This window comes from Poecilia reticulata, chromosome 2 (genome assembly GCF_904066995.2).
Source record: "Poecilia reticulata chromosome 2, P_reticulata-male-v2, whole genome shotgun sequence".
In the NCBI taxonomy this organism is placed as follows: domain Eukaryota; kingdom Metazoa; phylum Chordata; class Actinopteri; order Cyprinodontiformes; family Poeciliidae; genus Poecilia; species Poecilia reticulata.
Window position 1 is genome coordinate 42,136,377 of NC_088831.1, and position 14,187 is coordinate 42,150,563.

Below are 14,187 nucleotides of genomic sequence, written 5' to 3' on the forward strand. Positions count from 1 at the left end.
GTGACGGCCAAACGACCAGCTAGCCAGCCAGCTAAGCTCCTGGGCCTAGCCTGCTAGATTAGCATGCTCAAATTTTTGGCTTTGTGAGGGAATCAACTCAGGCTGCATTTGTTCACAGTCCAATCGAACATCTGTGGGATGTTCTGGACAAACAACAACAGGATAATAGTTTTTTATTGTAGTTTAGTTTTATTTCATATAGTAACTTTTGTTTGTCTAATAAAGTTTTAATTGTTTTTTCGTTTACAGTGGGTTTGCTAGTTTTATTACTTATAAAACTATATGTAATATAGTTTTATTACTAAAGCCTATTTTAATTTAAGGCTAAAATAAGCATATTAGCCAAATGTAGTAAATATGTACATTAATGTACGAGCTCCATATCAGGCAATATGTAGCTAATATATTAGCATAAGTCAATGCTAAGTGCTAGTCCCTTTAGCATTGACTTACTAAATAGAGTAAGTCAATGCAAGTACACAAATTTTAGTGATACCCCACATGCTAGTGATAGCATTTAGGCTAACCATAGCATTTTAGCTAACTTGAGTTCATACACATTTTTCCATACGGAGTTGACTAATATACTGGTAGACATTTTTGTATTTCTGAATCTATTTATTGGCCTTTCCAACTGATGTGAAATTGATTTTTCTTTTCCACACAAGCAGTTGACACCATTATCCTTCTGGCGGCGGTTATGCTAGTTCGCAAAGTGGTGACTAGCATTTAGCAAAAGGTAAACAAAAATAGAATGGCATCAGATTTTAGCGATTTTAGGATATTTGTTTTTTTTTTATGTCTGGTAAAAAATTACGAGTCATTTCTCCAATCTAGTGCTAGATTTACGTGTTTGTTTTGGTTGTGTTTACCCATGATGCCCTGCGCTATAGCTAACTTCCTGATTTGGGAGGCGGCCAGAGTGTTACGAATTCAACAGGACTTTCTAGAGAAATGACGTAGAGTTCATATCACGTGTTTAGAGAACGAATTTAAATCAAATCAGACGTTTTTGTGACTTAAATTTGACTTGTGTCTCCGTCTCTGTTCAGTCCAAACAAAGAAATTCGCCAAAAACAAAATGGAAACCAAGAGGAACTCACCATCTTCTTGTTGTTTTTCATCATTATCTAACACACCAGCTGCACCAAATATTTAAGATATTAAAGCCACAGGCGATATAATCCATCATTTCTAACCACATTGTCTTCAAAGCCCTCTCGTTATGAGACGGCAGCCGAAAAATAAAAACGTCTTCATGATGCCGGAGTTCGCCTGCCGACTGTTTATCAGGAAAAACGGGGTGCAAACAGAAAACAAGCCGTTCAGCTTTCCCCCCACGGTGGTCCGTCATCTCCCGGATCTCTGATGGTGAGGAGCGGAGCGGGAGGAGGATGTTTTCCCTGCTTCATGTTTCTGTTTTATCTCCTTGGCTTTCGCGCAGCAGAGCACGCAGCGCTGGCGAGGGGCGACGGAGCGTTGCGGGGTTTTTAATGGGTTTTTCATTTTGACGAGGCTGAAGGGTTTATCCTGGGGGGTTCGTTCGGGTTTGCAGGCTCCTGACCTCTCCGTATATCTGTAGTTCAACATTGTTCCGAACCGTTTGGGCCCGGTTTGAATCCTCTGAGTGTTATAAGTGAGAAGGAAATTCAATCTGGTTGGTCCCTCGCACCAGAACTGTCAGTTTGTTCTTGGTGTAAAGCTCCTTTTGCTGTTTTATAATGTTTGGACTCGAAGCTGATGTTGAAAATTGGTAACAATGCTAAAGCTAGCTAAATAGCATTGACTAACATTGACTCAATGACTCAATAACATTGACTCACCTGTGTGTGGTTGTCACCCACACAGGTTTCTGTTAGGGTGACAACTAATTATAATTTATCGATATTTTATGGGATTCCAGGTAGATACATTTAAGTTCAAACGGAAGCTTTACATAGATAAAAAATGAGCCACGTTTTCACTTAAAAAAAGATGTAGAAGTGCTGCTGCTACATCAGGGGTCACCAACCTTTTTGAGCCTGGGAGCTACTTCACAGGTCCAGAGCAACACGAAGGGCCACTTTTCTTGGCTCAGCCTTTATAACAATAATACATATGATTACCTGCCGTCTAATAATATTAATGTTAGGGACTATTCACAATAGTTATCAGTAATTATTACCATGGCAGCTATGGTTAATTGCTATTATGTGATCAGAAGCTCTTAGTTTAGTTTTAAGTTTGATTCCCTTTCTTAGCTTTTCTGTGTGATTCTAAATTTCTCTCAAGTGACAGTGTGGATTATTGCAGCTGCTGGACGCACTGTGAGATTTTCCTTTAAATAAAAGAAAAGTTATTGTATATTTTTATTATCCCTCTTTATTATTAACAAATTGTGCAGAGAAAAAAATGTCCGACAAATTATAAGGTAGCACAAAACTATCCCTGCAAGTGCGCATCTCTCCAATGCGCATCATGTGCGCGTCGCACAAAACCAGCGCAAACTTAAACCACTAAAGCAGCGAAGCCTTTTTTAACACAAACGATGCTAAATACTAATAAATACATGGAAGCGGAGCCGACCTGTGATCCACGGAAAGAGGAGGATGTTGATCCCGGTTCAGGTGTCAGACGTGCAGAGGAGAAGGTGAAGCAACATTGTTTGCTTAGTTTTTACTCTTTTGGAAAACGTTTCAACTAGATTAAATTGTTTAACACACAGTGTTAGAGCGACGCTAAGCTAACGGGTGACCCGCTAACTGTCCGGTTCGGGAAACATCAAAAAGCTCATAACCGGCGACCCGTCAGAACCGAACACGGTAAAAAGCTCAACCGGAATCCGAACCGCTCCTAGAACTGCGGGAGGTTCAAACCCCGTTCATTCAGTTTTAGCTTACAGAAAAAGCGCCAAGCCGCCAAATAAACAAAAGCAAACTGACCAATAAGATTTAAGCTTTGAGTGCCCTTTGACCCCCACAGACTCAGATGTGCGCTACGTACAAGATGTTTTGACGCATAATATATTTTTTTCTCCACAATTTTAATTGTAAAGAGGGTTCGATAATTAAAATTTCGGAAATTTTATTTTATTTTTTTTAACTTTAAGTTTTTAAAAAAAGACCTAAGAGCTCCTCCCACTCTAAGCTAGGCAGAGAGGGAGCAGCAGGCGCTGCTGCCCTCCGATAACAACCTGCAGGCGCATATTCTGAACTTTAACCATAGAAGAGTTTTATGCATAAAAATTTATATTTAAATTTTTTTTTATAATTAGCTTTATTTAAAATTCTGAATATAAACAAATTTTACTACTTCAATGTAAAAATATTAAATAATTTATTTGGCAATGCTCCCTAATGAGAATGGCTATTTTTAGAACTTGCCCCGCGGGCGACTGACAAGGGGCCCGCGGGCGACATGGGGCCCGCGGGCACCACGTTGGTGACCCCTGTGCTACATGTTAGCATTGAGATGCTAAACATGCTAACTACGTGTTTTGAAGCAGAAATTTATGCGTAGAGAGGAGCGGTTTTGTCATCATTGCTGTTGTTTCTCTCTACCTAAAGTTGAAATTTCGCATTAAAAAACAAACAAAAAAAAACTTTGATTCAACTCAGAAAAAGCAAAAATGCTCAAAAACTAAAATAATTGCAAGAGAATCTCAGAAATTTTGAAATCAATCTAGCTAAATAGCATTGACTAACATTGACTCCATTCAGTATACAAACATTGGTGTAAACGCTAAAGTAGCTACATTAGCTATTTTAGTCAGTAGCATGTAGGAAGCATGTGGGCTAACATTGACTCACTCCATGCTAAACACATATTATAGACCAAAAATGAGCTAAAATGTATACCATGCTAACATTAGCATGATGGCTACATGCTACCTTTCTACAGTTTTTGCCCCCTTAACACAAATATGTAGACACGTCCCTGTCTGTTTTGGATGTATAAATCTGCTCACATGTTTTTATGGCGTGAAAACAATACATCCTGCACTAGAACAGCTTTTAATCAGAGAAAAACCGCTGCGTGATCCGACACTGTCTGATGTTTTGGCTTTTCGTTCCTGGTGTTTATGAGCAAAGGTTGGACCAAACTGCACAGAAACGTCTCAGTCCTGCTTTCAACACGAGAGTTTTGATTTCCTCTCACGTCATCGAAACATGAGGGACCGTAAACAAGATGAGCCATCAGGTTGATTTTTACTCTGGGGAGATAATCCCACACGGATTCCTGCAGCCTGACTCAGACCAGTCGTTCGTCATCATCTCAAATATCAGACAAAAAATTACATTTCCTGGATATCCAGGAAAACACCTTTTGAACTCACTCAGCCAGGGTTTAATATTTTATTTACCCTTTAATATTTTCATCTATTTCTGTAGAAATAATCCCAGTTAATCTCTTGATAAACGCGCCCTGCTGATGCAGAGGTAAATATTGTGAAGCATTTAAAGCCAGAGTTGGGTAGTAGCTGCTTACATTTATTTTATTTACTCAATCACATTTACTTGAGTAACTTTGTTATGAAGTGCAGTAAAATTTCTGGATTATCTACCTACTAAACGAAGAACAAACAAATTTGAAATTTAGCTAATAATTCTGGTGACTTTTTGGTAAAATTTCAAAAAAAAAATTCTAGAATTTTCTTTCTGTTTTTCTAGAACATTTCAAAATTTAACATTATTTCTAGATTATTTTTTTTTTACTTTCCAAGCTTTCTATAAAATTCTATAACATTTAACTTAACTTGATTTTTTTTCCAGAACATTTTTGTCTTTTCAAATTCAGAAATGTCCTCGTCTTTCTAGAAAGTTTCTGAGATTATTTTGAAATCTCAGGGTGTTTTTTGCCAGTAAATTTATTTTCTAGAAAATTTCAGTGATCAACCTCAAATTTTCTGAAAACTATTAAAACCAAGAAATGCCCTTGATTTTCTAGAAAAAAATATTCAGTGATTAATCTCAAAATTTGTGACTTTTTTCTAGAAGATTTTTGACTGTTCAAACTTAGAAATGTTCTTGTTTTTTCTAGACAATTTCAATTATTAATCTCAAAATTTCAGATTATTTTCTAGAAGATTTTTCACTGTTCACATGTTTTTCCTATAAAATTGTAAATATCATCTAAAAATTTCTCATTATTGTGGATATTTACCGTTCCTTTTCCCCCTGATTGGCCCCAGAAGAGTCTCTGAGGTTTCCAAGTACATTTGATGTTTAACTCGTTTAACATCTGATACGTATAATGATTTTCAGATAAGAAATATGAACCAATTAAGCCCTGAATGCCAAGCAGGAGGATCACAGTAATCTGAAGTTATGAAACGGTTTCAGTTCGGCTCTTGGTTGGTGGTGAGAACGTTCCGACACGTGAACCTCTGGGTGTCGACGTCCTGCAGAGGAATGTGAACGCAGCCAACACCTTCAGCTCCAATCGGAACAAAAACTCCCTGGAAATGCGTTTCATTCGCGTCCCGCTCCACGCCTTCCTTTGATGGAAGAGAAGGAGGAACAAAAGTATCAGCTGTAAAAGTATTTAATCCGACCGGCTTTACTGCGTTTCCGCTAAAGTTTGATTATTCATCGACAAAAGCCGTTTGTTTTTCTGTGCGTCACTCGTTGCCGTGTCTAAAAGTTTGTCAAGCGACTCTGGTTATTCCACACACCCACACAGGTTTCTGTTAGGGTGACAACTAATTATAATGTATCGATATTTCATGGGATAACAGGTAAATACATTTAAGTTCAAACGGAAACTTTACATCGACAAAATGAGCCACGTTTTCACTTAAAAAAGATGTAGAAGTGCTGCTGCTACATGTTAGCATTGAGATGCTAAACATGCTAACTATGTGTTAGCAGAAAGGTAAACCCTATGCGCAGAGAGGAGCGGTTTTGTCATCATTGCTGTTGTTTCTCTTTTCCTAAAGTTGAAATTTCGCATTAAAAAACAAACAAAAAAAAACTTTGATTCAACTCAGAAAAAGCAAAAATGCTCAAAAACTAAAATAATTGCAAGAGAATCTCAGAAATTTTGAAATCAATCTCTTAAGTTTTTCTACGAAAATCAAGAAAGTTTCTCACTTCCAAAGGTTGAAAATTAGAAGAAAGAAAAAAACTCAGAAAATTTAAAATTAATCTCAGAAATTGTCTAGGAAAAATATATGTGAGCTCCAAAAGTCAAACATTTGCAAGAAAAAAATTGCAGAACTTTTTAGACTAATCTTACAAAATTTCTAGGAAACAAAACAAAAACATTTCTGAACGCCAAAATTTAAAAAATGTAATCTCTGAATTGTTTAATAAAAAATAAATAAAATAAATATTTTGAGATTAATCTTTTGTAAACTTGAGGAAATTGAGTTTCCATAAAGTTGAAAATGTGGAAATTTCTTTCTCTTAATTTTTTATCCCTTTTTTTCTAGAAAATATCTGAGCTCAACTTCAGAATGTTTCCTTTCTAATCTGCCCCAATCTGCCGTTGATTGATGCCATAAATGGTCAGGAACAAACAAGAAAAGCTCTCAATCAACACTCAGATCAATCTGATTGATAAATAAACCTGAATCAGAGCTGCAGTTATTTCCCCCAGCATGGCGGCATTTTCACCATCAGAGGGGAAACCAACACTTTGGAGCCATTTTCTCCACCAAATGGCTCCAAAGCCATTTGGAGCCATTTGGTTCCAAATGGCTTTGGAAATGGATGGATTTCCCATCCATCCAGTTGGATGGGAAATCCAACTGGAGAAAGTTGGATTTCCCATCCAACTTTCTCCATCTTAATGTTTTCTGTTGGAAAATTAACATAAATCTTAAGAAAGCAACTCGGTGTGATTTCCATTGTCTGAGCGGCGGTTTAGCATACATAAATATAAATGGCTGAATTAGCTGCTGGCTGAAAGGGGAAATCATCGGCGGCAGGTTCGGCCCATTGTGGCGGAGAAACAAACAGGAAGTCCAGAAACAAAAGCCTGTTGTTTTCTCCCACCTTCGTCTCTGGATTAATCTCCACTGATCCGTGTGATTAGGCGATGATGAGGCGGCGAGGAAGGCGACAGACGCTCGGAGGATCAGAGGGAAAATGTCTGGTAAACATGAAGGAGGAAGATGGGGAAGAAAGGAGGAAAAATCAAAAATCCTACAAGTTTTCACTTTAATCTCAGACATCTTCTAGAAAATAAAAATATTTCTAGAAATTTATGAGTTTCAAAACTTGAAAATTTCTGAATTTTCTTCTTGCAAATTTCTGTAAATTGGCGATTCCCAAGTTTTTTCTGCAAAATTTCTCAAGATTTCAGATTTTTATCTTGAATTTTTTATTTTTTTTACTGTTTCAACTCAAATGTTTCCAAAATTTTCTTTAAAATTTCTTACATTGATCTAAAAATGTCAGAGTTTTTTTTCCTGGAAATTTTTGACTTTTTGAACTCAGGAACATCCACTTTTTTTCTCAGAAATTTCTGAGATGAATTAAAAAATTTCCTCACAATTTATCTTGGATTGGAAATGAGAGATTTTTTTTTTTAAACATTTCTGAGATTAGCGATAGTATTTTTTTAGTTTTCCCCCAAATTTGGACATTTTGAACTCCGATACAGAAAATTTCAGAGATTAATCTCAAAATTTCTGAATTTTTTGGTCAAATTTATCCTTTCTGTTTTTCTATCTACCCAGTTGTAGGAAACAGACTGGATAAAGTTTGAAGGAATAAATAAAACATAGAAACTGATTTAATGTAATCCACATTTTTCTGTGTACTGCTCAGAGGAGTCAGTCTAATAATTCAGAACACAAAGAACTCCCTTGTCTGCTCAGCATTAAAGCCCCAGTAATTCAGCCTGAAACCGGCTTTAAAACATTAATCCTGGCAGTAAACAGCATCCAGAGTTCATCCACGTTCAAACTAAGAGATAAAATGTTTGAACGGCTCCCCTGAGCATCACTTGGAGTCAAACAGACCCGATCTTATACCAAAGATGATGCAGTTTGTTTTGACTTTGTCAAGCACCACACCCTGAAGCCAGGAGATCTGTGACAGCTTTTAAAATTGGCCTATTAAAAGGACGGCACAGGTCCAGTGAGTCAGAGAAAACAGATGATGGATGGGCGAAAGTCTCTGAACTCGGCATCAAAACGCCGTCAAACATTTCACAATCCAGAAGATATGCGAGGAAACAGGCATGACAAATAAGCCGGGCTAATTTCATAAAGTAAAGTAATCAAGACGAGAGGTTAAAAGCACGTTTCCACTTTCTCAAGGGTGATTTCAGATTAAACAGGCTTTATTTTAACAACTGCCTCAACTGGACCAAAAGCAGGAATCGACCACTTTGCTTACATGACTGTCAGGTTTTGCAGCAGGATCCATTTTCACGTCTAAATCTGTGATAATGGTTTCCTCATCATACAAGGCAGGGAGGGGAGATCAATACAGGAGGTTCTGTCAGGTTTTATGATGGAAATTCTGCAATTATAGATCCATTCGTCTCCTGGTGTAGTCAAAGTAAGGCCAAACAGAAGCTGGACGCTCACCAAGATGCTGCAGTGAATGGAAATTAGCCCAACAGTCATCAGCATGTAGAGTGATGCTGCTATTTGAAGATGTCTGTGGGTGAACAAATCCCAATTTTTTACTAAAATTAGTCTGTTTCAGGCAGAAATACCAAAACTCTAGTAGATTTATTGACAACATCTATGAAAATCTTAAACCTTGATTGGACGTATTAATGTCTAAAAATGTTCGCAGCAACTTAAATATGAAAAGCAGAGATTTGAGAATAGAGCCCTGTGGTTCCCCCTCATGAGAAATTAGTCATGGTCAATTTTACTATTAGTGAATTTCTTCATAGCATATCTACCATTTTTTAATTTAAATATTTAGACCAGTGGTTCTTAATCTGGCTGCACAGTGGCGCAGTTGGTAGAGCTGTTGCCTTGCAGCAAGAAGGCTCTGGGTTCGATTCCCGGCCCCGGTCTTTCTGCATGGAGTTTGCATGTTCTCCCTGTGCATGGTGGGTTTTCTCCAGGTTCTCCGGTTTCCTCCCACAGTCCAAAAACATGACTGTCAGGTTAACTGGTCTGTCTAAATTGCCCCTAGGTGTGAGTGTGTGTGTGCATGGTTGTGTGTCCTGTGTGTTTCTGTGTTGCCCTGCGACAGACTGGCGACCTGTCCAGGGTGACCCCACCTCTCGCCCGGAACGTTGGCTGGAGATGGGCACCAGCAACCCTCCCGACCCCATTAAGGGACAAGGGTGCAAGAAAATGGATGGATGGATGGATCTAGATCAGTGGTTCTTAACCTGGGTTCAATCGAACCCCAGGGGTTCGGTGAGTCGGTCTCAGGGGTTCGGCGGAGCCTCTGCTACGGAGGTAAAGACACACCTGTGTAAGTCGTGATGACGCCTCACTTTGCCAATCAGAGGATCATGTTACATTGCTGAGCCAATCAGAAGATCACGTTACATTGCTTAGCCAATCAGAGGATCAGGTTACATTACTGAGCCAATCAGAGGATCACGTTACATTGCTTAGCCAATCAGAGCTGTGGAGGAGCCCTGATTGAAGGAGCTCCACTCTCAGCATGGATTTGAACTTGTGACTTTATTTACTTCAGCAAATCACAGTTTTTACCAAATTCTGTAGCTTTCGGTGAACTTCTAAATCTGCTCCTTAGTCGCATCTTTTCGGGGTTGTTACTGCCTCTAGTGGCGTGGAGGTGGTAACACAGCTAATATAATTTACTAAATCAGAATACCGCAAAGTCTTTATTATTTATTGTTAATTTTTCATTCTCTTAACAGGCCAACCTGTTGAAACTGTGGTAAATTTTAAATACCTTGGGTCGTTCCTGGACAGTCGGCTCAACTTTGCTGAAAACACTGACTATATTTTGAAGAACTGTTCTCAGAGACTCCACCTTTTAGGAAGACTTGGTGATCATGGGGTCTAGTTGGGTCACCCATATGTCTTGAATTTGGGGGGAACAAATTATCACTACAGAAGGGTTCAGTGAGTTCGCATATGAAACTGGTGGGTTCGGTACCTCAAAAAAGGTTAAGAACCACTGCTCTAGACGTAATGCCACTTGACTCGCTATTGGCTGGCATATGAGAAGCAGCCAATCCAGGAGCTCGATTCATTTTCCTTGGTGCTGATTGGCTGAAACCAAAAAAAGGTGGAGATAAAGAAAACCGTAAATGTTAGCTTCTGTGTTAGCGTCAAGATGGTTTCGATTGTATATTAAAGAATATTGAGGTATATGTGGTGTTGATAAATGTTTTCAGAGGTATTCACGTATTTTAGCTATTTGTTATAATACAGGTTTTAATACAGTAAAGATAGCCATTAGCTTCAATTTACACCGGATGTTTTTTAATTACTTGTTCACATGTGATTTTAATTATGCTTCTTGTTTAATTGAAAATCAACCAAGTTTTGAGCACATTTGTAATTAATTTTAAACAACAAACTTGGCAGAAAAAAACAAAAATCATAGAGTAACGTTTAAATTTTAAAGCTCAAAGTTTTATATGAGTTTTATATATGCTGGGCATATATGCATGCATCACGTTTGATTTGTTTTTTTATGAAGATGTTGTGTGGATTGAAAGTACAGGAAATATTTATTTAGAGAGGAGACTTGAATAAATTCCCCGTTTCCTGCTGTGGGAGGATGTTTCCTCTCTTTCTTCTTCTCCTTCGTTGCTCTTCATGTTTCTCTCCAATTGTTAAGGATGATTTTTTCCACCAGGTCCGCATGCGCGTTAGACATATTTGGAGTTGCTTCTTGCAGTTTCATCAAAGCAGAGTGGCTTCTAATAGCTGAAACCACAAGTTTGTTCAAAGTGACAGAATAACCGAAGAACAAAAGTTCCTATTAGGTTTCCCGCTGTGACCTGCTGGAAAGTTTATTTGACTTTTCCAGAAGTTCCCACGTCTAACTCGGCACAAACACGGTGAAAAGAGACCCTGTGTCTTATCGTCTATATTCTCCGACTTCCCGGGAGAGTTTCTGAAAACTGTTGATTTTCTCTGTCTTGATTTACGCCTCTCATCGTTCAGAGATTCCACGAGCAACGGGAAACCTGGAGAGAGAGCGCAGCCAAAGCGGAGGAGAGGCGGCGAAGAAGACAAAGCCAAGTCTGTGCAGCGAGCGGCGATAGCATCGCTGCCGAAGTCAAAGAGCCCGTCTGTCTCCGACGACTCTCAGAAGCTCAGCCAGCAAAGAGCCGCGATGCACACACAGCGAAGAAACTCACAAAGAAAGACAAAACAGAGACACGACACACGGGGCGTCCACACTGACGACCTCGTTAGTTATCAGTTCATTTGGAAACTTTTTGGCTCCACTGCTGATAAATAATCTTTTCTGACTAGTTTATGAGCTAGAAGTTGGAAATTAAACCTGAAAGCACCAACAGAAATAAAGATGTTTGTTTGACTTGATGCTGTTTGTGGGTAAACTAACTTTTTTTATTCAGTTCACTCTTTAAAAAAAAGTCCGGTTCGTTTGTGGAAGTGGGAATGCGTAATCAAACTCTGATGCCAACTGAAAAAACCTCGGTCTTGGTTGAAGTGAACTCTGATGCGGTTCGAATGCATATGTGAACGCTAAGAAGACTGGAGACTGCTCCAAAAGCAGGAAGTGGACCTCAACGCCAGGCATTATGGGTAACTACAACCAAGACAAACATGCTAGCTTAATGCTAGCTGGAGAAAGACAACAGAGAAATCTTACAACCGCTAAAGTCTGATGCTACCTCATTTTTGTTTATATTTCATAAAGAAGGAAGTTGCGATCTGTTTCTTCTTTAGAGGTTTGTGTGTCGTTTCCTTCAGTGGTTCCTGGTGCAGCGCCCCCGCAGGCGAGGAGGGGAACAGCTTTCTGAATAAGAGGTTTGTTTTCGTGCAGTGGTGAAAGAACCACAGCAGCTGAAAATGTAACAAACGTTGCAATTTTTGTCCCCATTCAAATCGAGTCTGCCAGACTAACGTTTTCTTACACAGTTTTTGAATTTGTGTGGGCCATATAGGCAGTTGCCCAGGGCAGCATCAGAAAGGGGCGGAACCCCCAAGATATAGGAAATAAAATCTATCTTCTCTCTCAGTCGTCTACTTAACAACTTGCTGCAACTTCTAAGAACATGTAGTGGCTTAAGTTTCCCTTAGCTACAACAAATCAGATAATTTCTTGCTTTTTTTTAACGCATAGTGATTAATTTGATTAAATTTTTTAATCTATTGACAGCACTAGTCTTAATAAAAAGAACTTTTGGTGAGTCTTTATATCTGTCTCTGCTGTTGCACCTGGATTTGCCCTTTGAGGGACACATTTTCACAGTTGGGTCCAGATTTGAGTAAAATTTAAAACTATTTTCTAGTTTCTTTAAGCATTAAACTTTTAGATATTTTACATCCAGTATAAACATTTTATTCATCCCAATTTGTTAATAATCTCATTATCATAGAAGATGATGATTTTTGTGTTTTTCATACTTGAGGTTAAATTTTGATTATTTTGAGTAAAATCTAAAACTGTTTTCCTTTTTTTTTTAAAAACCCTGTAAGCTTCTATATATTTTTGCATTTAGTATGAAAATAAAATTTATCTTAGTTTTCAATAATTTCCTTTATTTGTGATTTTTTTTATGCTTTCATGATTTTGTTTTAGTAAAATTTAAAAAATATTTTCCATTTAAACTTGTAATTTTCTGCATATTTTGCATTCAGTATAAAAATCTAATGTATTTAAATGTTTAGTCATCTCCTCCTCACTTCCATATTCTTCTGTGAAGCTTTTATGCTTTCAGCTGAAATCGAATAATTTAGTGACAACTTAACTGTTGCAGCTAACTGCATTGTTTTGTGAGTCACTTAATTACAAACCAGTGGAGATGCATTTAAAAATCTCATCCTTATTGCTGCGCAGACAAAGAAATCTGTTTATCGCCTTCAAAATCTGGGCTCTCCACTAAACCAATTAAATCTTAAATCTCTTATTTGCTCCAACAATGTGAATCTGTTCACACTGCGTTCATAAACTGGACCGTTAGCTTCAGTCCTTTGTGTCAGACGGCGACCGTTTCCCATCTGGAGTCGCATTTAAATAAAATAAAATAAAATAAAATAAAGCATTTCAGCTCAGGATGGGGATTTCCATCCACCATTATGGGACAGATTTAATTATTTGTGGCCATCAGCCAAACCAAGCTGGAGCCTGACAGATTAAACAAAGGTTGGTAAGATACCCAGAAATTATACTCAAATACTTTAACGTATTTTTTCTCAAGTAAAAGTAAAAAGTATGCCTCCAAGAAATGATTTAGGTAAAAGTAACAAAAAATAAGTATGTGGTAAAAAGTCGACTCAAATACTGAGTAACTGATCCAATTATTAATCATTCACTATTTAAAAATTACATCATCAGATGGACCAACATATAAAGTTAAGTGGAAATTTTGGTATTTTAAGGACCAAACTGACAATAATTCATAAAAGTAACAAAAAATGACGAAATCAGAAAAATGAAAAATGTTTCCAAATCAGTTTATTTCAATAAAAACTGAACCTGCAGGTGTGAGTCTGTGTCTGGTGGATTTTTATTTAAAACATGTTTGTTTTGCATTCAGTAGGAAATCCAAAACTTTTACTCAAGTAAAAGCAGAAATAAAAATAAAATTACTCAAGAGTACAGTGTAGTAAAAATACTCCTAAAAGTAATTATTTTTTATAAAAGTTACTGACGTAAATGTAACTGAGTAAATGTGCTCAGAACCTCCATGAAACTTTGAATATTTGTATTTTTTGTAACCGGAGCTGGAAGAGGAATCTGCCTGACGACACCTGAAGACATTTTTCCACAGTCAGACTCTTCCTAATCCATTTTGCTCTTCCTCATCTGTTTTGCTCTTCCTGATCCGTTTTGCTCTTCCTGATCCGTTTTGCTCTTCCTGATCCGTTTTGCTCTTCCTGATCCGTTTTGCTCTTCCTGATCAGTTTTGCTCTTCCTGATCCGTTTTGCTCTTCCTGATCCGTTTTGCTCTTCTTGATCCGTTTTGCTCTTCCTGATCCGTTTTGCTCTTCTTGATCCGTTTTGCTCTTCCTGATCCGTTTTGCTCTTCCTGATCCGTTTTGCTCTTCCTGATCCGTTTTGCTCTTCCTGATCCGTTTTGCTCTTCCTGATCCGTTTTGCTCTTCCT

The 14,187-nt window shown here is 37.9% G+C and overlaps 1 long non-coding RNA gene across 1 annotated transcript; it reads left to right on the forward strand.

The window, feature by feature from the left end:
- Positions 1-550: 550 nt before the first annotated feature.
- LOC145550879 (uncharacterized) lies at positions 551-11,434 on the forward strand. The gene is made up of 2 exons (XR_014086661.1): positions 551-1,371; positions 11,051-11,434. It is a non-coding gene; the product is annotated as an uncharacterized LOC145550879 (long non-coding RNA).
- Positions 11,435-14,187: the final 2,753 nt, after the last annotated feature.